The following is a 22,208-nucleotide window of genomic DNA, read 5'->3' on the forward strand; positions in this document are numbered from 1 at the left end:
TCGGTAGTGATACCATAGCTGACATGAGCCTCATTTAACACCTTTAAAAGAGTCCTCCTATGTGGCTCAGATTTTAGTAATAGGGATAAAAGAGATATCTTGGCTAGAGTTCTGTTTAACTATTCCATAACTTGATATTCACTTTGTTGAATGAATTTCAAAAACTCACAAGTTTCTTCATCTGACACAGCTTTCTTTATTTCAAACATTTTCTCTTCGTCAGCATTTTCAAACTCACCTACTATGGTTTTTCCTTTTGAGTATCTCTCTATCTCTTTTGTTCGCTCTTTTCTCAACTCCCCAGGTGTATAAATACGACCACTGCGGGTCATCCCACCAACACCCGCAATGTTTGAGATGGCAAGAGTATCAAAATTAACGCATTGTGTTTAGCTTTCTTTCAAATTGCCAATATAAACTCCTATATCATACTTCCAGGGTATTGCTTTGTTGTCCTTGTAAGGAAATGGAGCTAGTATTTGTATAGTGATAGGTCTGGGTCCATTAGTAGTTGGTGTCACATCCTCATTTTGTACATAGTCCACAATATCCTTAATTATTGCTTTTAATTCAAGTCCACCTATGAGATATAATATAACTTATAATGTGTTTACAACTTTATCATTCAAACCATCAAGATAATAAAATCCCAAGGACACTTTTATATAATTCAGAAATTATACCAGCATGTATGTTTACAATTGTGGTCCCATATGAAATTTGAAATACAAAACCTTTACATAATAATAATTACACCTCCTCAGTTGTAGCTAAATTTTCTAGATCTATTATCTAACCTAGACCGACCAAACATTCTAAAGCTAAAATCTGCTCCAAAATATGATGACTTTGATATTCCTCAGCCAGACCTTCTAGCTTGAGAAGTAGTTACAGTACCTGTCCTCTCTACTCACATACTACAGTACGATCATTACAAAACACACAACACAAATAAAATGCAAGGGTGAGCTTACGAAACATAGTCATAATCAATAAGTTATGTGTGTGTGTGTGTGTATATATATATATATATAATATAATATATATTACCAATATAAATATCTGAACAACTTATTATTCAGCAATTCCTCCCCTCAACCTTTTACTTACCAATATAACTCTTTTTATTAACTCATTGAGTGCCGACAGCTACGACGATAAGAACAAGAACAACAATATCGACCTCAATAATAACAATAACAACTCAGCTCCAACTAGCATTACGACATTAGTATTCTAGAAAGAACCTACAACTTAGCATACATGCCTACCACTTGGCACATTTGCCTACCACTCGACATAATTGCCTACCACAATTTCATACAATTCCAACAACATCATATAGTAAACATTTAAATACATCTGTCATAACACTTATCAATCAGTCTCACCATATTGTACAGCTGTATTTCAACAGTTATCCTGAACATAAATAATTTTATATTACACACGTCAAGCAACAAAATTCCATCATAACACATCAAGCTCAACATTCTCAGTACATATATCACAATATTTTAGCAAATCACATCTCCTTATAGTATTCTAAGTACTCGTTAATCAACGAAAAGATCCATTTAGTTATCCTATTCTGGGTTCTAACCTAGGGTTGACCATTCAACATCTTATTCTTTGCTAAAACATAATTAAATTCTTAGATAACTCAACATTTACTAGACAAATAAACCAACTCAAATAAGCTCCCTTTACCTGGAATTAATTTTTCTCAGATCAAACATCATGTGGATCCTCAATGAAAGGAACAACGCTCGCGGGTATAGATTTCTTCATTATCAAGAGTTTAAGACTTTACAGAAGAGGAACCCAAGAAATAAAACCTAAAGTTAAAGATTAAGGTCTCGAGATCTCACCTAGATCCACAATAAATAGTAGTTCCCACTTGGATCAAGAAGAAATTCGGCCTTAAGAAAGTTTCTCTAAGGTAAGATGATGAGAGAACAGAGAGAAAATGAGAGCGGGAAGCTGTCTAGTGAGAAATAAAGTTTTTGGGCATTGAGACTCCTTAAATACCCCTACAAGCCCCATGCACTTTGGCTTGAGCGAGCTAATTCTCGCCTAAGTGATCTCTTTTCTTGTCTGGGCGAGCTTATCCTGACATGGGCGATGAAACCAGACAATGGAACCTCCTAGATTTCTGCTATTCTCGCTTGAGCGAGGAACACCTTGTTTGAGCGAGCAGCATTCTCGCTTGAGCGAGATTGGGTCCAAAGAGCTACCTATTTTTCCTGCAACTCTTCGCTTGAGCAAGCACCTCCCTCCTAAGCGAGGTCACCTCTTGCTTGAGCGAGATCCTTTCTCGCCTGGGCGAGGAGATAGTTGGTGTAGTTTTATTTGCTCTTGCTTAAGCAAGAATGCTCCAGAATGCCTAATCCTGCACGACTTATTCTCGCTTGAGCAAGACTACCTCCGCTTGAGCGAGTCACCCTGCACACAGAATTCTCAATCTCTCTCTCGGATGAGATTATATTAGTTCTCGATCATACTCCCTAGTTTATCTCATGTATAGCTCACTTAACAACCAATCTCTAACCTGCTCTGCACATCCTACTCAACAACATTATAACACAACACTTGAGAATATATTGCTCTTTATCCGACAATCATACAACTTTTACATCCACATTCTGATATATGAACAATTTATACACTTTAAGCATACATAACATAATTCAAATGGAATAATAAATACATATATAATTACACTGATCTGACAGTTAGGGTATTTACACACTTGGTGTAATAGATGACCAAAGGGTTCGAAAAAACTGAGGATTACTCATCAATAGTCAAAACTTCATTTTTCTCTTTAGGATATCCGATTTGGACCAAATGTTTATCCATCAAGGTTTGCAGAACATGCTTGAATTCTTGACAATCTTCAATAGAGTGGTTTGCATTAGGGTACAAATCACACGAATTTTCTTCATAAACAAAACCCTTAATCAAGTTTACTTTGCACAACTCAGCAAAAATAACCTTTAGAAGAGTTGTAACCTCTTCAACTTTCCTCTTTAAAACATGAGCGGACTCTTCCTTGATGGCATTTACCTATGGTCCTCCATGCCTAGGTAGGAGATTACTCCTAATGCTAGGATATCCTATTTGAAATTTAGCCATTTGGCATTAATTAAATCTTGCACTTTGAACATTAGTGCCATATAGTTCTCTTTTGAATGACCAATGCCTCCAGCATGATACTCGCACTTAGCATTTAGGTCATACCCTCTTGGATAAGGCAGTTCTACAGGTTTTATTGGACATGGTATGACTAACGAACTTTGGAATAAGCAAGGTAGCAACTCTGTGTAGGACATTGGGATTGGGTCAAATTGAACTTGCTTCCTCTCTTGATTGTTTTGGGGTCTTATTTGGTTGAGATTCGGGTTTCGGTTCCAATGTTGGGGTGGTATCAAAGGTGGTGCTACGGGAAAAGTAGGTGGAGCAGATTGGTAGGGGTGTGACTGATAAGGTTGGGGACTTTGATTTGTGAAACGACATTGACATATGGGTAAGATATTTGAGGGGCAGGGAATGTAGGTTGGAATTAAGGGGGTTCATGGTTAGGTCTAACGAAAGGGACTTCTCTTGGGTGAAAAGTTATAGCATTAGTCTCTCTTTCTTTTCTCCTTCCTGGACCATTTGTGAATTTTTTCAAATTGGAGGGTCTGCCAGAATTGTGAAATATCTTATCGTTCCTCATTCCTCCTTCTATTCTTTCTCCGATAATCACAATATCAGAGAAGTTTGACGAAACACTTCCAATCATCCTATCATAGAAAAGTGATTGGAAATTATCCATAAACATCGCTACCATTTCCTTTTCAGACAAAGGGGGCTCCACTTGGGTTGCAACTTCTCTCCATCTTTGGGCATATTCTTTAAAAGTCTCATCCTCCTTCTTTAACATGTTCTGTAGTTGTAACCTATCAGGAGCCATATCAATGTTATACTTATATTGTTTTAGGAAAGCATCAGCCAAGTCTTTCCAACTATGAATACGAGTACGTTTGATATGCATATACCAACTCAAGGCTTTTCCAATCAAACTGTCTTGGAAAAAATGGATCAGTAGCTTGTCATCATGTGATGCCATCTTCCTACAATATATGATCAAATGACTCTTTGGGCAAGTTTTTCCTCTATACTTGTCAAATTTCAGTACCATAAATTTTAGAGAAATTATCACATTTGGAACCAAACAAAGGTCTACAGCTTCTCCGATGCCATAACTACTCCCCTCAATAGCTGTCAATCTTTCTTCCAATATTTGAAATTTTTCTGCAGATTGGAAGTGTTCATCTGAGTAGTTTAGCTGAGGTTCTCCCAAGGTCTTATGGGAATAGAATGGTGATATGATTGGGTTTCCATCAAGGCTAGGATTAGTAATTTGTGGTTGGTGGTGAATCGGTTGGTTTGGAGTAGGTATAGTGTAGGGTATATGAGCTTCTTAGGGATGGACATTTTAAGGGTAAGCATATAACGAGACAGATGTTTGGGTTGGTTAGATTTGTGGACATGAAGGTTGTGTAGGATTGGGTTGATTTGATGGTTGGCCATTTTTTGGTGGGTTCTCATCTATCAGTGGTGTATAACCATAGGGAAGGCCATATGAGAGAAATTGGACATCTTGTTAATTGAAAACTTATTGTGGAGGCCTTTCTACATGCAACTCAAAGGCACCATTGTTTCATGAGGAGGAAAATTTTGAGACAGCCCTTGTGTAGGGGTAAAACCTAGTGGATAGGTAGAAGTGGGTTGTGCTAGAGGTACTTGAGTAGGGGTCCACTCTGTGATTCTTCTCTCTAAAGACTTCAGTGCCTCTAGAATTTGTGTCATTTGTTCTTTCAGTTGGTTTATATCATTCCTTAATTCTTCATTGTGCTCCTCTAACTCATCTATGATCTTTGCTTAAGCTCAAGTTCTATAAGGATGCTTTAGAAAATGTTTCCCCGTTATATTTGTTTAATTTTCTGAAAGAGTTTATAGTTAAAACAGAATTAATAAAAAATGTAATTAAAAATAACAACCAAAGATTAAGGAATCATCAGAGTTGTTGAGCGTTTTTAGGTCTTTAATGGAAGTTAATATAGGATACTCATCAAATGAAACATACCAAAATATAATCCATAATCAAATCAAAACATCAAAGTACATTACAGTTTGATTCAAAATACAACTTTCTTTTCCCTACCTATACAAGGTCTGCCCATATCTCAAGTCATTACATCACATTTTTCTAGCCCTAGCTATCATTCCTTTCATCTCTGAGACCAACCAGTTGCAATGGCTGAGGAAGTCTTTAATCTCTTGAGGTGTTGTGTAGAAAAATGTAGTTATCTCGGCATTTGACAACATATGCAGGATGTCATCAATCGCTGCATTAGCTAATAATGCAAGCTGTATAAAGCGCTTGATCCAATACTCAATGAGTTTATCTCCTTCTTCTATCTGACCATCTTTTACTTTCACAGTAGCTTCATATTTTTTCATGATTTTGATCACTTCTTATTTTTAAGCAATTAATTTCGGCATCGCATGCCATGACAATTTTCTTTATCTGCTCTTCTATGTTTTGCACTCATGTTTGGAGTTCACTGGCTTGAGTCAAAGCTTCTTCTCGATCTCCTTTTGCCTTGTATAATGCACCTTTTAATTGTTATTTCTCATATAAAGATGCATTTCGCCCCTTCACCCTCAATCCCAATTCCTTGCTTGTAGCCTCAAGGTAACATTGAACTTTATATTAAGAGGAAAGGGAATTCTTTATATTATAGCAGGGACAGATGTCTGTGTAAAAATACGTTGTAAAATTCTACGAGTTGATGAAATACTGGTCTTATTTTTAGCAAGAGGACGATGATAGAGACTTGTGTACCCAATTTGAGAATGGACTAGGGAGTGATCTTCACACTATAGTTAGCACATTTTTTAACTAATGGACCTACCAACATTGATGAGAAAGTGTATAATTTTGAAAGATAGTTTGACAGGGAAGCCAGTAGATGATAGAACTGAAGGACCATTGGGACAAGAAAAGAAGCTTACAAGATTACAAAGAGAGCCATACCCAAATACAACTCAGTCTCAAGCAAAGAAAAAGACACCTTATAGTGGCAACAACAATAACTCTAAGAACTCGTGTGGTAAGGTTAGATGTTTACGATGCAAGATACCTCATGTGGTCCAAGACTGCCCTATGTCACTCTTGATCTGTAACCATTGTGAAAACAAGGGGCACTTAGCAAATGTTTGTCAGTTAGGAGCCCAGAAAAGTGAAAGAACCAATAGAAGTAAGAAGCATGTATCTAAAAGCAAGGACCTCTTGGATTCAATGTTTTCAGTGTAGAGGACCTCGTAAGGTGAAGAATTGTCCACGACTACTTTCAATGTGTGACCACTGTGGAAAGGTAGGACATTCAATGAATGTTTGTCAGTTTGTACCACAATCGGAAGAAGGTGCAAGTAGTAGTAACAAGCCAATATTCGAGAGGCAATGAGTCCCTAGATTTAGAGAAAATGATGTATTTGTGGAGGACCTCTTTTAGTGAAACAATGTATAGAGCAGGAGTTATCTTGCCGCCTCAAACGATGAAGGACGTGTAATTTAAGGACTATGTGATATAGTGTTGTTCATAGGATTTTGTCGTTTTGATGCAACTTTGAAATTTTGTATATGGTTCATCATAGCACAAAAACTTTAGTTTTGTCTGTAACTTGTGACCATGTACTATCGTTGTAACCATCCTCATCAATGAATCAATTGTTGTTTAAATCCATGATTGGTTTATCTATAACCTCTCAAAGTAAATTCTTGCAACTAATTTGAATTTTCTGCTTTGTTTCCATTGAATCATAATGCTAGGAATAGATTGGTTTTTGTCCAATCATGTCTTTTGACATAAAGATAAATCCTTAGTTATGGGTACTTAGGTACCAAATGTTTGTGGACCTTTATCGTGAGTGATTTAGTGAAAAATAGGGAAGATAAAAAAGTTCATAACATTGTGTTCTCTTGAGAATGAAATTCTTCGGAAGTGGGAATACTCCAATATAAGAGAAGTTTCTAAGGTCGTTCTAAGGAAATTAACGGAGCTATTGCATAAGGATAAACTCGAACTCATTATAGATGGAATCATTTGAAGTAAGTGAAATAGATGGAAGGATCGTTATTGAAATGGTTAATGGTAATAATGTTCAACATTGGACCTGTCTCAACTTTTAAGTTAAAATAAATAGAGACATGTCACATATATTGTTTGATGAATTTGTCAAAAATGTGTTCCAACAAGAGGATAATATGAGATGAATCTATTGTTAGAAGGAAATCATCAACATAAATATCAATTTTTGGACTTTACCTAGTTTAGAAATGGAAACTTAAAGTGAGTATGAAGTATTGAGAAGAGAATTCCAGCAGAGAAGTAATTAATTATGACTTTGGATGAATAAAACAACATGAGGAAATTTAATAATGCATGTCTGGGAATTAGCAACAACAAAGTTTGTACTAAGATCTATAGATGCTACATTGATAGAAGAGGTCGACAATCACAAAAGTCTAATTATGAGTTTGGACACAAAGATTGAATAAATGGTGAAGTGAGTAAATGAAACTTCTGAACGATTATTATTTAGAGTAGTCATACTAATCTAATAGAGTAAATGCGGTAAAGGAGATGGTAAACAAGAAGTCATTGTACATTCCTAGTGGTAATGGTGAAGGGAGTGATAATTGGAGGAAGAATTCAAGAGTTTGAACCAAGCACTAAAAGTGAGGTATATCTTTTCTTGGAATCTTTAAGGATGAGTAACATCATTCTAGTGCAATCTAGATATGTGTATGATGTGATATAAGGGAGAGTATAAAGACACAAAATTGTACTGCAATGAGTAGCTAACTCATCAAGTTCAAAAAATAAAATAAAATATGTATTCTTCATGTAGAGGAAAAGAGACATGTATAATGTTAGAAGAAGTTTAACAAATAAGTTGGAATTTGGTATTTCAAAAGCTTTCATTAATTGATGGGGCTAATAAAGTTCTAGAACAAGAGAAGAGCTCACTGCATCGAGAAAACTCTCGCTGTGGCGAGAGATAGCTCACTGCAGCGAGAATATTATGAGTTAAGGGCTATTTAAGGGCATTCGACCAAGGAAACTTGGATTACAATCCAAAATCTCGATCTCTTCCCTATTCTCTTCGACCTCTCACCCTCTCTTCTCAGAAATCCTTCTCTAAACTTCAATCTTCCTTCAAATCTGGGCTTGGTAGCTCAATCATTCAAATCCAAGTAAGTTTCCTTGAGCTTAGTTCTCTAACTTCATTCTTATTTCTCCATTTTATCCGATCTAAAGGTTTGTACTTTGTGATACTCAAGAAAGCCTTAACCCTTACGACAATATTCTCTGCCAAGACGATGTGCCTCTCCCTTGGATCTCTAGGAAAACTCAATCTGATAGACCATTTCCAAGTAAGGGGAGCGATCTCAAACCCTAACTTCTCTTTGGTATTTTGATTTGAAAACCCTATCATTATTTTCAGAACTATCTAAATATAAATTGTAGCAAAAGCTTTGAAAAGGACCGTTTTGAAAATATTAGGATTTTACTAAGAAACATGGTTTAGAAATAGTAAGATTACTATTTTACATTTTTAGAATGATAAACTTACAGTGAATATCAGGTGATGCCAGACCTTAGGATAGATGACTTTTTTATTACTGAGAAAGTGTGTATGTTAGATTGTACGATTAGGCTGAGTCCAGAGGTGTTCGACCTTCAGCACATTGTATTGGCTTATGTGGTGTGAAATTGTTTGATGATATTTTCGTGTTAAATGATATATTAAATATAGATGTTGTTTGATAGCTAAAGTATGTCAAAATGGGTGAAACCATGTTATTGATGAAAAGTGTTCGACTGTTCTTAAATGAAAAAAGAGTTTTATGTATGAAATGAAATGATATAACATGATGATGGAATTGTGAGAAATGTGATTATAATGTGTGAGCCATAATAAATTGATCGATGTGATTATGATACAGGTATTGTGATACATCACAAGGTGTACTTATAAACATATATTGTAATACATTAAGTTATATGATCAAGACTCACATATTATAACATGTTAATCTATGAGAAGGATATGGAAAACAATGAGAATAGTTGAGAAATGCTAAGAGTAAGTATAAATAGTTACAGAGATACACTACGGGTATAGAGTCTGGAGAAGATTTGAGAAATCTTGAGGAAATGAGGGTGGTGAATGCTAATTGTAAATGTGTGCACAATGATTTGTTGAAAGTGAAAGCATTCACAGGCCACACACTCATTTCCTAACAAGACTCCTAACTATTCCTTTGCTAAAAGGGGCCATGTTAGCACACGTGTATCCATGTTGCTGCGACTAACTAGTAACTATCTATGATATGAAGTCCTCAAGGGATTCCAGGGGCAATAAATATAAAAGTGTAATGAATGTGAAAGTGTGATGAATATGAAGTAGTATAGAAATTGTATGATTATAATATATGCATTGTAACATACTAGTTGATGTTGTTATGATATATGTATTATAAACATCGACGGGTGCGATTAGGACACATGTATTATGACATATTAATTGATGTGGTATAATACATTTATCATGGCATACAGATTAGTGTGAAAATGCATGTCATACATATTTACAAAGATGATTGATTAGTTGTCATGTTTGTGCTCCACTATGATAATGATTTATATACTCTGAGTATTATTATTAATCCAATATATATATATATGTGTGTGTGTGTGTGTGGAGATTCGTTAGCTCGTTATTTAGTTCGAATTAGTGAAATGAAGGAATCTATAAAAATTATTCAACAAGCTTTGGAAGGAATTCCCGGTAGACCATATGAAAATTTAGAAATTCGCTGCTTAGATAAAGAAACAGAGCCAGAATGGAATGATTTTGAATATCAATTTATTAGTAAAAAAACGTCTCTGACTTTTGAATTGCCGAAACAAGAACTTCATGTAAGAGTTGAGGCTCCTAAGGGAGAATTAGGAATTTTTCTAATAGGTGATCAAAATGGTTTTCCTTGGAGATGGAAAATTCGTCCACTGGGTTTTATCAATTTGCAAATTCTTCCTCAATTAGTTAAAACAATGAAATTGGCCAATATTATGACAATACTAGGTAGCATAGATATCATTATGGGAGAAGTTGATCGTTGAAATGATATGTATGTATGTATGCATGTATGCATGTATGTTTGTATATACACACACACATATATGAGATAATATTTTCAATATTATATTTGTATGTATATATACCTTTCTTCTATCAAATAAGAGATTTAGTGGAGCGAGAGATACTCACCCTTACTAATATTTTCAGGTAATCAAAGTGAAGAGGTAAAGATGGCTGATTCCTTCTAGAATCATAATCCAGTGGTATTGGAAGGAAGATTGCTCTATAGGGACTAGAATAATTTGACAAATTATAATATTTTATCCTAATTACATTTCATGTTGACCAAGTTATGTAAATATTTCTTTAATGTCAAATTTTAGAAATTATAATGCTTTGGTAAATTTTGTTGTAATAAATAATTTGGAGATGTTCTTAATGATATTTTAAACTTATATGTATACAACGTGAACCAAAAAATTTGCTAAATGTAAATTTATTTATTACTTTAAAATCTTGAAATTATTCTTTTGGAAGTTTTATATACTATGAAATTTTATACAATTTTAATAGAAGAAATATAACTTTTATTTTTATCCAATTCTTAAATCCATGAAATAGAACAAAATTATTTTATTTTCTCCCCTTTGTTACAAAAATTTATTTATTTACCTTTATATGAAATTGAGGAGGTTACAGTTTGTTATCGCTTAAGTAAGGTCCTAGATTCAAATATTTGTGTATGCAAAAAATCTCTCGTGATAGACTCACCCACCATATTCAAATGCGCGACCTGAGTTGGATCCAGATTAAACCAGATAGGAAACCAAAAAATAAAAATGTTATGAAAAAGGAAGAGAGGTTTATTGTAAAAAAATAACTTAAAAAAAAGAATTAAGATAGAAAATAGAAAATATTCAAAATTTTATAATTAGGTTGTTTAGAGAGGCATTTTGAAGATTATTATTTTATAAGTAGTACATACAAATAATATATACTAAAATATGAGATTTTGTAGAAAATTATGAAAATATGAAAACTAAAAAATCATTATTGATGCTTTTTTTTGTGTAAACACAAAAATTTAAAAAATAAACAATATGAAATTAAATATGAAAAATTGTCACGAGTGATTTTCTTAAAATATATTTAAAAAATTTAAAAAGCTAAAAAATGTGGCATTTTTTTAAAAAACTAATAATATTTTTAAAATACCAACAACTGCCATTGACAATTTTTAACAAATTTTTTATTAAATGATAAATTTTTAAAAAAAATTTATGTTTCTATAATTATTTTCAAAATCCTATATTTCAGTATTTAATTTTTTAAGGCAATATATAAGCACACTAAGAGACACAGTAGAAGTATTTAGGCCTTATTTGATTTGCACATTTTCTGTTTTCATTAAAAATAGAAGAGAAAATATGTTTGGTTAGGTTTTAAAAAATATGTTTCTTGAAAATATTTTCAAATCTAGCTCATATTTTTAAAAAAATATATATACTCACACTTCATCGTTCTCACTTAAGTGTGTGCTTTTTTTGTCTTTCCCTCTAAGGGTCGTAGGTAAAATATTAATGGTTTATAAAATAAATAAATCTATTATAAAAACAAATAGCTAAATCAACCATATTTTTAACTTTTTGTTTTTTAAAACAAAAATAAAAAGTCAAATCAAACACATATTTTAAATCTTAAAAATTTAGAAATAAAAACTTTTTCCAAAAAATAAGATAGAAAATGAAAACAAGAGAATGTTTCCTGAAACCATAAACTCTAAACTATACGGACCTTCAAAAAAAAAAACTAAGCTTATTTGATTTTTATTTTTAAAAAAAATTTTACTTCTTAAAAATAAAAAATAAAAAAAAATAATTGTTTGATATAAATTTTATTTTTTATTTTCTTCTTAAAAATAATTATTTTAAAATATAATTTTTAAAAATTTAAAAATTAAAAAAAACAAATAAGCCTTACATATGAATTGCATATGTAACATTCCTTATTTTATTATATTGTAATATATTTTTCTATAAATTATTTATGTATGTGCACGTCACTTGAGAGACAATCTAAGAACTTGGAAGCTATTTAAAATGAGTTAGAATTACATTAAATTAATTTTTTTTAAAAGTGGGATAAAATAAATTTTAATTAAATCACTTAAGTGTAACTATGATATTTTGAAAACTAAACTAAATTTCTATTATCCAAACTTTAGTATATATTCTTAGAACTTAGAACTTTAATTAGAAAAAAATCCTAATTTTTATCAAAACTAAATTAGAAAATATGAATAAGATAAAAACTAGCATGAATTAGACATGCGAACTTGTAAGTGAAGGTTAATTTCTAATTGTTTCATCTAAACCTTAGAATAAGTTCTTTAAGCTTTAGGCTTCATTTAGTATGTTTATTAGTTTTATTTTTTTAATATATTTTAGTTTTAAATTTTTATGGTTTTTAGTTTCTAAATTGTAATGCTAAATCTTGAATTTAAAGTACAAAAATTGTTTATTATTTCTCAAACTAGAGAGAGAGAGAGAGGTGGCAATGATAATAATAATGATGAACTTGTGTTATGATGAAAATGATGGTGATGATGATTATAAGTTATGATAATAACAATTATGATGGCGATAGAAATATATTTGTAGTAATAGTGGTAATGTCTTGACAATAGTTTTGATAGTAATAGTAGAATAAATGGTGGTAGTATCATGAATGAGAATGATTGTAAAGGTGACAATGATAATAGTGATGACTATAAAAGTAATGTTGGTTGTGATAAAAATAGTTATGATGGTGACAATCATTGTGACTATTATGATAGTGATTATAATAGTGATGATGACACTAATTATTTGAATAAAGGTGGTAGTAGTAGTAACAATGGTCACCGATTTGTGATAGTAGCCATTTATTATAGTAATAATAATAATTGACTAGTGACAATAACAACAATGACTATAATGATAGTAATTATTCTGTATATTTTAAAATATGTAAAATTTGAATGATTTCTTTTATAATTAAATATCAAAACTATTAATTTTTGTATTTTAAAAGTTGAAGTACAGTTGTTTAAAAATTAATTTAATTCCATTTTCATTAGACATATTTTATTTAAAAATTTTCATTTAAAAATTAAAATTTAAAAGCATTGAGGTAAACCTAAATCTATAACTAATAAATATGAAAACAAACATGCGTGAGTGAAAGAAAAAATCAAAATTTATTACTAAACATTTTGGCTAAATTTTAAAATAAAAAAAAATTAAAATTGAATCTATTATTTGTCATGACTCCTTTTTATAAGAAACTGAGAATATTATTTCTATACCATTTATTTATTTAAGATAGATAAATAATGAAGAATATAAGTATAAAATTCACTTCTCATTTAAAATAAAACAAAGTTCCTTACAACAAATATCTAATAGAACAACATAATATTACATTTAATTCATAATACTCAAAATACACAAAGTTATACTATATAACTTCTCCTATATGAGGTCTCAAAATATAAGGAAAATGACTTTAATGCAAAATTACTCAACTCCAACCTTCTAACACTTCTCAACTGACCCCTCAGCCTGTAAATTAGATACAACACCTGCTACATCTGCTCATGTACCACTGTACGATCATCGCAGTACACACATCGAATATTACAAATTACTCAATAATAAATTACAGACCTGGCATTATTAAAATTTGAACTAATTGAACTCTTAGACTGAATTAATTTGCTAGGAAATTTTATTGTTTGTTGAATTCTCAAGACAAATGACTAATTAAGTTAGATAATAAATTTAATCTATATATTTGATGTACTTTTTTAATTTATCCTTATATAAAAAAAAGTTACAATTTAGTTCATATGAGTAAACATCTTTAGATTAGTCTTTGCCTTTTAAAAATATTTTGACAATTAGATGAGAAAGAAAAGAAAATATTTGTATAAAAATTAAAATGTAAAAAATAACTATAAAAACTAAATTGTAAATAAGTGTCAACTATAAAAACAAGATATGTATTATAATAAATAAATAAAAAACCAAATTATGGACTTAGTTTAAAAATAAATGAGATATTAGATGAAAAATTTACAAAATATTTAAGAGATTAAAAATTTATATCTTTTAATAAACTTATATTTAGTATAGTTTCACATCTTAAAAAGAGTAAATATTTTTTATAAAAAAAATTTCAAATATTCTATAAAAATTAATATACAATAAAAGATAAAAATTTAACACTAATATTTTATTTATTCATTTTAAGATATGATAAAAGATAAAAATATGAAATAAAAAAATATTGATTGCGAATTTTAAGAACAAGTTTAAGTATCTAATTACAATAAAATTTTATTAAAATGAGAAACATTTGTTAACACTTTGATTATGTTAATACAATACATGCATTATTTTTTAATAAAAAATCTTACTTTAAATATTTAAACTGAACTTAAAGGACTGATAGTGACACAATTTTATAAAATAAGATAAATCTTACTTTAAATGCATTATTTTTATTTCTCTTTTTTCCTTGATTAACATGTTTCAATAAAATCTTATGGTTTTATATCAGCAAAATTAGGAAATGCACGTTTAGTTTTCTCTTTCCTATCTATTAGATTGCAAAGTAAAAAAAATTCAAATATAGTTTTCATATTTATTGTTTTCTTTACCTCTTAAGAAATGATTTAGAAAGAGTGTTCATTTATGAAAAGGTTTTATCATATTTATGAATGCAACGAAGCAATAACATTTGCATATAAAATTTTAAATGGTGAAAGGAAGAGAGATGTACCTAAGACAGAGGTTGAGAACTTGGATGCTAACAATAGAACTTTAATGAAGCTTCAATGCTAGGAACTAGGCCTGAGCAAAATATGGAAGCCCGCCTAAAATTGGGTTAATTAAGAGTGTAACGCCACGTATTTTGTAATATTAATTATTATTATTTATATAAATCTAAATGCATATATATACGTGTGTTGATTTACTTGATGATGATGTTTATGTGTATTAAGTATATGGATGTGTGTATGCATGACTGGATAGGGCTGAAATGGGCTAAGTGCCTAAGTGCAGGGCGTAATATTAGGTTGTTCTCACTGCAGCGAGAGGATTCTGATGAATTCACTTTTTATTATATTTTTACTTGGCTTTTTGGTGCTCCTTAATAGAAAAAATGGACTTAGATAGTGCAAATAATATAGAAATCACATTTTGAGTAAATATCATAGGTTTATTAATTTTTGGTTAATTTGCATTTAATTACATAGATATAGATTGCAATTTTAATTATCTTGATAATTTTGCAGAGTCCCCAAGTTAATTTTGAGAAATCTTGGTCCTTGGATGAAAGTTGCCCCCAAAGTAGCCACTTTTAGGAGCAAAAGTGGCAACTATAACAAGTCTGGGCATTAAAGATTCCAAAGTAGCCACTTTCAAGCCCAAAAGTGGCAACTCCAGAAGCTCCAAGGACGCCAATTTTGAAGCATGATGCGCGTGGCCACTATTGCCTTTCAAAGTGGCTACGCGCATCCAAAGTTCCCACTTTCAAGACCAATAGTGGCAACTCTCGAGAATTGACAGATTTACGAGAATTGCGCGTGGACACTTTCAAGGCCCAAAGTGGACACTTTCAAAGGCAAAAGTGGACACTTTGCTGACATGTCATCCACTATAAATAGAATTTAGGAATTAGGGTACGGGATTTTTACACTTTACAAAATTTTCCTTTGCCAAATTAAGACATTTTTCCAGAACATTGGAGTCTTGGGTGACAGCCAAGGGTCCTCTATAGGTTTTAATTTCCAATTTCCCTTTTGATTTTGGTTGAATTTACACTAATGTTACTTATGTTCTTGCATTTCTTTCTTTCATTTGTGAAGCCCGTCCACATGGAGGGCTAAACTTCCTTGTAATTCCTAATCAATGCACATGAATCTTGAATTCTTGGGATTAATTGCAATACAAATCTTTCTTTCCTTGAATTTATTGACCCCAATCTTTGAATGAAATGGAATTTGCATGAAGGGAACATTGCTTAATGAACCCTAAATTACCCAACGAAATTCTAATTCAAAATTTCTTAATTTTGATTAATCTTTGAGGTTGCTTAATCTTAGGGATAGAGATTGGAGCCCATTAAGATGCTTAATTTTAATTGGGATGTTAAAGTTAATTTTTGCTTGTTAGATTAACTTAATTCAAGGGAAGGAAAGGGGATTATTGAATCATTTGAAAGAATAATGATGGAACTCATTGATTGACTACGGAATTACTCATTTTAATTGATTGAATTTCACTAGTTTACACTTTGCTCTTGATTAAAATCTGAAAATTGACAAACCTCCCCCCAATTTACTTGCTTTAAAATATATGTTCACACTTGTTCGATGTATGTTCCCAACCAAAAATTCCTTGGAGACGACCTAGGACAACACCCTAGTACTGCATTTATTTCTTTGCATATTTGATGAGGATTAACGACAATCTTTTGCATGACGAGTAGCTAAATTCGTTTCATCAAATTGGCGCCGTTGCCGGGGAGTTTTTGGTGCTGAACTTATGTTGAACATGCTTGGTACTCTGTTTTTGTGTCTTGCATGTTAGTGTGTTTGTTTCATTTTGAGTTTTTGTGTTGTATTGAAAGTCATACAAATTTTGTGATCTGTTTCTGCATTATTGTTGCAAGACTTTCTACATCATTTCCTTCATTCAAGTGCTGAAATTTTTCAATCACTCACTTTCAATTTTCTACACTCATTTTGATGCATATTTCTCTATTTTTCTGCACTTTTGCTGCATAATTCTGCAGAGAGATTTTAAACTGCTCTTGTTATTTCATTTACTCAATTTGCTTTCAATTTAGTTAGTTGATATCTAGTGTATGACCCGATCAAACCCTGGAGATTTGTATCCATTAGACCAGGAGATTGATAGGACTTTTTATAGGAACATTAGGACACATAGGGATCACTCTGAACACTCTGAATCATCATCATCACCTATTGCATCTTTGCAATCTGTGACACCAAATTCTGTTTACTCTTCTCCATTTTCACTTGACTCTAGTTTTGGAGCAATGGCAGGTGATGAAAGGACTCTTAAGGAGCTAGCTGCACCGGATGTCACATACCAAACATTGTGCATCCAATATTCAGATGTGGACGCCCCTTTGGTTTTGAAAACTGGATTAATTCACGTTCTACCTAAATTTCATGGTTTTGCAGGTGAAGACCCTCACAAACACTTGAAGGAGTTTCACATTGTATGTTCCAACATGAGACCTCAAGGTGTTCCGGAGGAGCATGTCAAATTGAAAGCATTTCCATTCTTTCTTATGGATTTGGCTAAAGACTGGTTGTATTATCTTCCACCTGGCTCTATTACAAGTTGGGACACCCTCAAGAGATTGTTCCTGGAAAAAAATTTCCCTGCCTCAAGAGCTGCCTCAATAAGAAAGGAAATATGTGGTATTAGGAAGCTGGAAAGGGAAAGTTTATATGAATATTGGGAGCGTTTCAAGAGACTTTGTGCTAGCTGCCCCCATCATCAAATAAGTGACCAGCTCCTAATCCAATACTTCTATGAGGGCTTACACCCAATGGATAGGAGCATGATCGACGCAGCTAGTGGGGGAGCCCTAGTTGACAAGACTCCCGCTGCCGCTAGAAACCTCATTGAAAATATGGCAGCTAACTCTCAATAGTTTGCTACAAGGCAAAATTCTCTCATGTCCAAGAGTGTCAATGAAATTCAAACTTCAGACTCACACAAGCTGGAGCATAAGCTAGATGAGTTGGCTTCTATGGTGAAACAGTTGGCATCCATCCAAAAGAATTATGCTGCATATACACCTCCACCTCCATCCATTCCAGCAATGCTTTGTGGGATTTGTTCATCTACGGATCACTTCACTGATAGTTGCCCCACATTGCAAGAAACTGAATCTTCGGAAGGTAATCCTCAAGCTTATGCTGCTAATATTTATGCTAATAAATTCCCTTTTCAATAGCCGCAGCAACAACAAAGCTGGGATTTATCTTCCAATAGATATAATCCCGGTTGGAGGAACCATCCTAACTTAAGGTGGGGAGGAAATGCACAGCATTAAGGCTCTAGCCAACCATCCAACAACCATTTCCAACCGCATCAAGCTGGACAAAGCAAGCCATATTTAGCCCAACAACATCACCATCCATCATCTTCATCTCAACAACACCATCAAACATCCCCTTCACTAGCTCCTGCACCTCAAAGAAGTGAGTCATCTTTGGAAGACCTTGTGAAGCAACTCACCATGAGTAATCTCAATTTCCAGCAACAGAGTTAGGCCTTCCAACAACAGACTCAAGCAAGTATCAAGACCTTGGAGAATCAAATGGGTCAACTTGCTTCATCCCTAAATCAACTTCAATCTCAAGGTTCAGGCAATCTCCCTACACAAACTGTAACAAACCCAAAGAATGTGAGTGCCATTACCTTGAGATCTGGTAAGGTGATGCAAGAGCCAGAAATGCCTAAGAAGAAGGATCCTAGTCGCACTTTAGCTGCAGAAGGTGAAGGAGGAGAGATTAAGAGTCAAGAGCAGCCTGCACCTATGCCCACACCATGTCAACCAAAAGTGGTAGACAAAGAGGAGAGGTCCATTCCTATTCCCTTCCCTCAAAGAATGGTTCAGCCCAGCAAGAAGCAAGAAGAGGTTGATAAAGAAATTCTGGATACTTTCAGAAAAGTTGAAGTCAATATCCCCTTGTTAGATGCTATCAAGCAAATCCCAAAGTACGCCAAATTCCTTAAGGACTTGTGCACTCATAGAAGGCGGCTAAAGGGTAATGAGAGAGTCAACATGGGTAGGAATGTTTCTACACTTTTTGAGAAACAAAGAACCACAATGCCTGAGAAGTGTAAAGACCCAGGAACATTTACTATTCCATGCATCATTGGTAATAATAGGATAGACAATGCAATGTTAGATCTAGGAGCATCCATTAATGTTATGCCATTGTCTATTTTTTCTTCTCTATCTCTTGGTCCCTTGCAGCCCACAGGTGTAGTAATTCAGTTGGCCAATAGAAGCACAACACATCCAGCCGGACTTGTTGAAGATGTGTTAGTGAAGGTAAATGACCTCATATTCCCAGCTGACTTCTACATCCTCGACATGCAAGAAGAAGAGTCACTCAAAAATTCTGCACTGATCATTTTGGGAAGACCGTTCTTGAAGACTGCAAGAATGAAGATTGATGTACATGCCAGTTCACTCACCATGGTAGGGATAACATTGTGCGCTTCAACATATTGGATGCCATGAAACATCCGATTGAAGAACATTCTGTCTTCCATATTGATGTATTTGATGCATTAGTGGATGAGAGTTGGACCAAAATTTTGAGAAACTCTTTTCTTAATTTTTCCCATTGTGTAGATGCTTTTGTTTGTGAATCATATGAAAATTTTTTGTGTGATACTTGTGCTGAAAATTCTGATTATTTGAATGAAAGTTCTGAAAGTTTTAGTGTTGATGAAGTTGATAATTCCATAAGGGTGGAATGTGAAGTATTGGATTTAGCAAATACAGTTGAATCTAACCCCTTTGATTTGAATGTTGCAGAAATTTTGTCAAATGAAAATCCTAAATCACTTCCCTCTATAGAGCAACCTCCCACATTGGAGTTAAAGCCTCTACCGGAGCATTTGAAATATGTCTATTTGGAATCAAATGAAAAGCTCTCAGTTATCATCTCCACCAAGCTTGATAGTGATCAAGAGGAGAAGTTGCTAGAAGTGATCAAAAAGCACAAAAAAGCCATTGGGTGGACACTTGCTGATATACCAGGAATTAGCCCCTCCATGTGCATGCATAGAATTTTGTTGGAAGAGGATGCTAAACCGGTGAGCCAACCTCAAAGGAGGGTGAATCCCATCATCCTAGATGTGGTGAAGAAGAAGGTCACCAAGTTGCTTCAAGCCGGGATCATATACCCAATCTCTGATAGCACCTGGGTTAGCCCTGTGCAAGTGGTCCCAAAGAAATCTGGACTTACAGTGGTCAGGAATGAGAAGAATGAAATGATACCTACCAGAGTCCAGAACAGCTGGAGAGTCTGCATAGACTACAGGCGGCTGAACCAGGCAACAAGGAAGGACCACTTTCCACTACCCTTCATTGATCAAATGCTTGAAAGATTGGTAGGTAAGTCCCACTATTGCTTTCTAGATGGCTACTCTGGTTATTTCCAAATATGTATTGCCCCTCAAGACCAAGAGAAAACCACATTTACATGTCCCTTTGGCACCTTCGCTTATCAAAGAATGCCTTTTGGCCTATGTAATGCTCCTGGCACATTCCAAATATGCATGTTGAGTATTTTTTCTGATTTAGTGGAGCATTGCATAGAGGTCTTCATGAATGATTTCACATTTTATGGCACATCCTTTCATGCATGTTTAGTCAATTTAGAAAAAGTCTTGAAGAGGTGTATTGAAACTAACCTTGTACTTAACTTTGAGAAATGCCATTTCATAGTAGAGCAGGGTGTAGTTCTAGGATACATAATCTCTGAAAAAGGAATTGAGGTTGATCCTGCAAAATTGGATGTTATTTCACAACTTCCTTACCCCTCATGCGTGAGGGAGGTTTGTTCTTTTTTGGGCCATGCAGGATTTTATAGGAGGTTCATTCAGAATTTCTCCAAGATTGCAATTCCTCTTTCGAAGCTGCTGCAAAAAGATGTTGAATTCGACTTTGATGAGGACTGCAAGGAGGCTTTCAACTTCCTTAAAAAAAGCCTTAACCACCACACCAATTATCCAACCTCCAGATTTGTCAATACCCTTAGAGCTGATGTGTGATGCCTCAAATTATGCAGTGGGAGCTGTCCTTGCATAGCAGGTTGGTAAGGTCCCTCATGTCATTTATTATGCTTCTAGGACCTTAGACACTGCACAATCCAATTACACCACAACTGAAAAGGAATTGTTGGCCATAGTGTTTGCATTAGATAAATTCAGATCATATCTGTTGGGATCAAAAGTTGTGGTGTTCACTGATCATTCTGCTTTGAAGTTTTTGCTAAAAAAGACAGATTCTAAACCCAGGCTAATAAGGTGGATGCTCTTACTCCAAGAATTTGACTTGGAGATTAAAGATAGAAGTGGAGCACAAAACTTGGTAGCAGACCATTTAAGCAGAATAGAGGGAGTACCTGAACTCATTCTCCTCAAGGATGATTTTCCTGATGAATAACTCTTAGAGTTGTGCACATCACATGTACCTTGGTATGCTGATTTGGTTAATTTTTTGGTTTCAGGAATTTTCCCTATAAATGCATCAAAAATTCAAAGGGACAAAATCAAGAGCGATGCCAAACATTATGTGTGGGACGACCCTTACTTATGGAAGTTCTGTAATGATCAAGTGATCAGAAGATGCGTCCCTGATGAAGAGATCCCATCCATATTGCAGTTTTGCCACAATTCAGTTGTGGAAGGACACCTTGGACCTCAAAGAACAGTAAGAAAGGTGTTGGACTCAGGATTGTACTGGCCCTCCATTTTCAAAGACTCCTGGTGAACATAATCTGTCTGTGAGAGCTGCAAGAAGTCAGGAGGAATGATCACCAAGAGACAGGAAATGCCTCAGCAACCTATCTTATACTGTGACATCTTTGATGTCTGGGGTATTGACTTCATGGGCCCCTTTCCCTCTTCTTTTGGTTTCTTGTACATTTTACTTGCTGTTGACTATGTTTCCAAATGGGTAGAAGGTAAAGCTACCAAGACTAATGATGCTAGAGTTGTTGCAGAATTTGTTCGCTCTAACCTATTTTGCAGGTTTGGCATCCCACGTGCCATCATTAGTGACCAAGGGAGTCATTTTTGCAACAAGACAATGGAGGTTCTGCTGAGAAAATATGGAGTTCTGCACAAAGTTTCCACATCCTACCACCCGCAAACGAATGGCCAAGCAGAACTTTC

The 22,208-nt window shown here is 33.7% G+C and overlaps 1 non-coding gene across 1 annotated transcript; it reads right to left on the reverse strand.

Moving 5' to 3' along the window:
- Nucleotides 1-17,681: 17,681 nt before the first annotated feature.
- LOC113860406 lies at nucleotides 17,682-17,786 on the reverse strand. The gene has a single exon (XR_003503858.1). It is a non-coding gene; the product is annotated as a small nucleolar RNA R71 (small nucleolar RNA).
- Between the last annotated feature and the right edge of the window lie 4,422 nt (nucleotides 17,787-22,208).

Source organism: Abrus precatorius, unplaced genomic scaffold, assembly GCF_003935025.1.
Source record: "Abrus precatorius isolate BTA unplaced genomic scaffold, Abrus_2018 Scaffold2, whole genome shotgun sequence".
NCBI lineage: Eukaryota > Viridiplantae > Streptophyta > Magnoliopsida > Fabales > Fabaceae > Abrus > Abrus precatorius.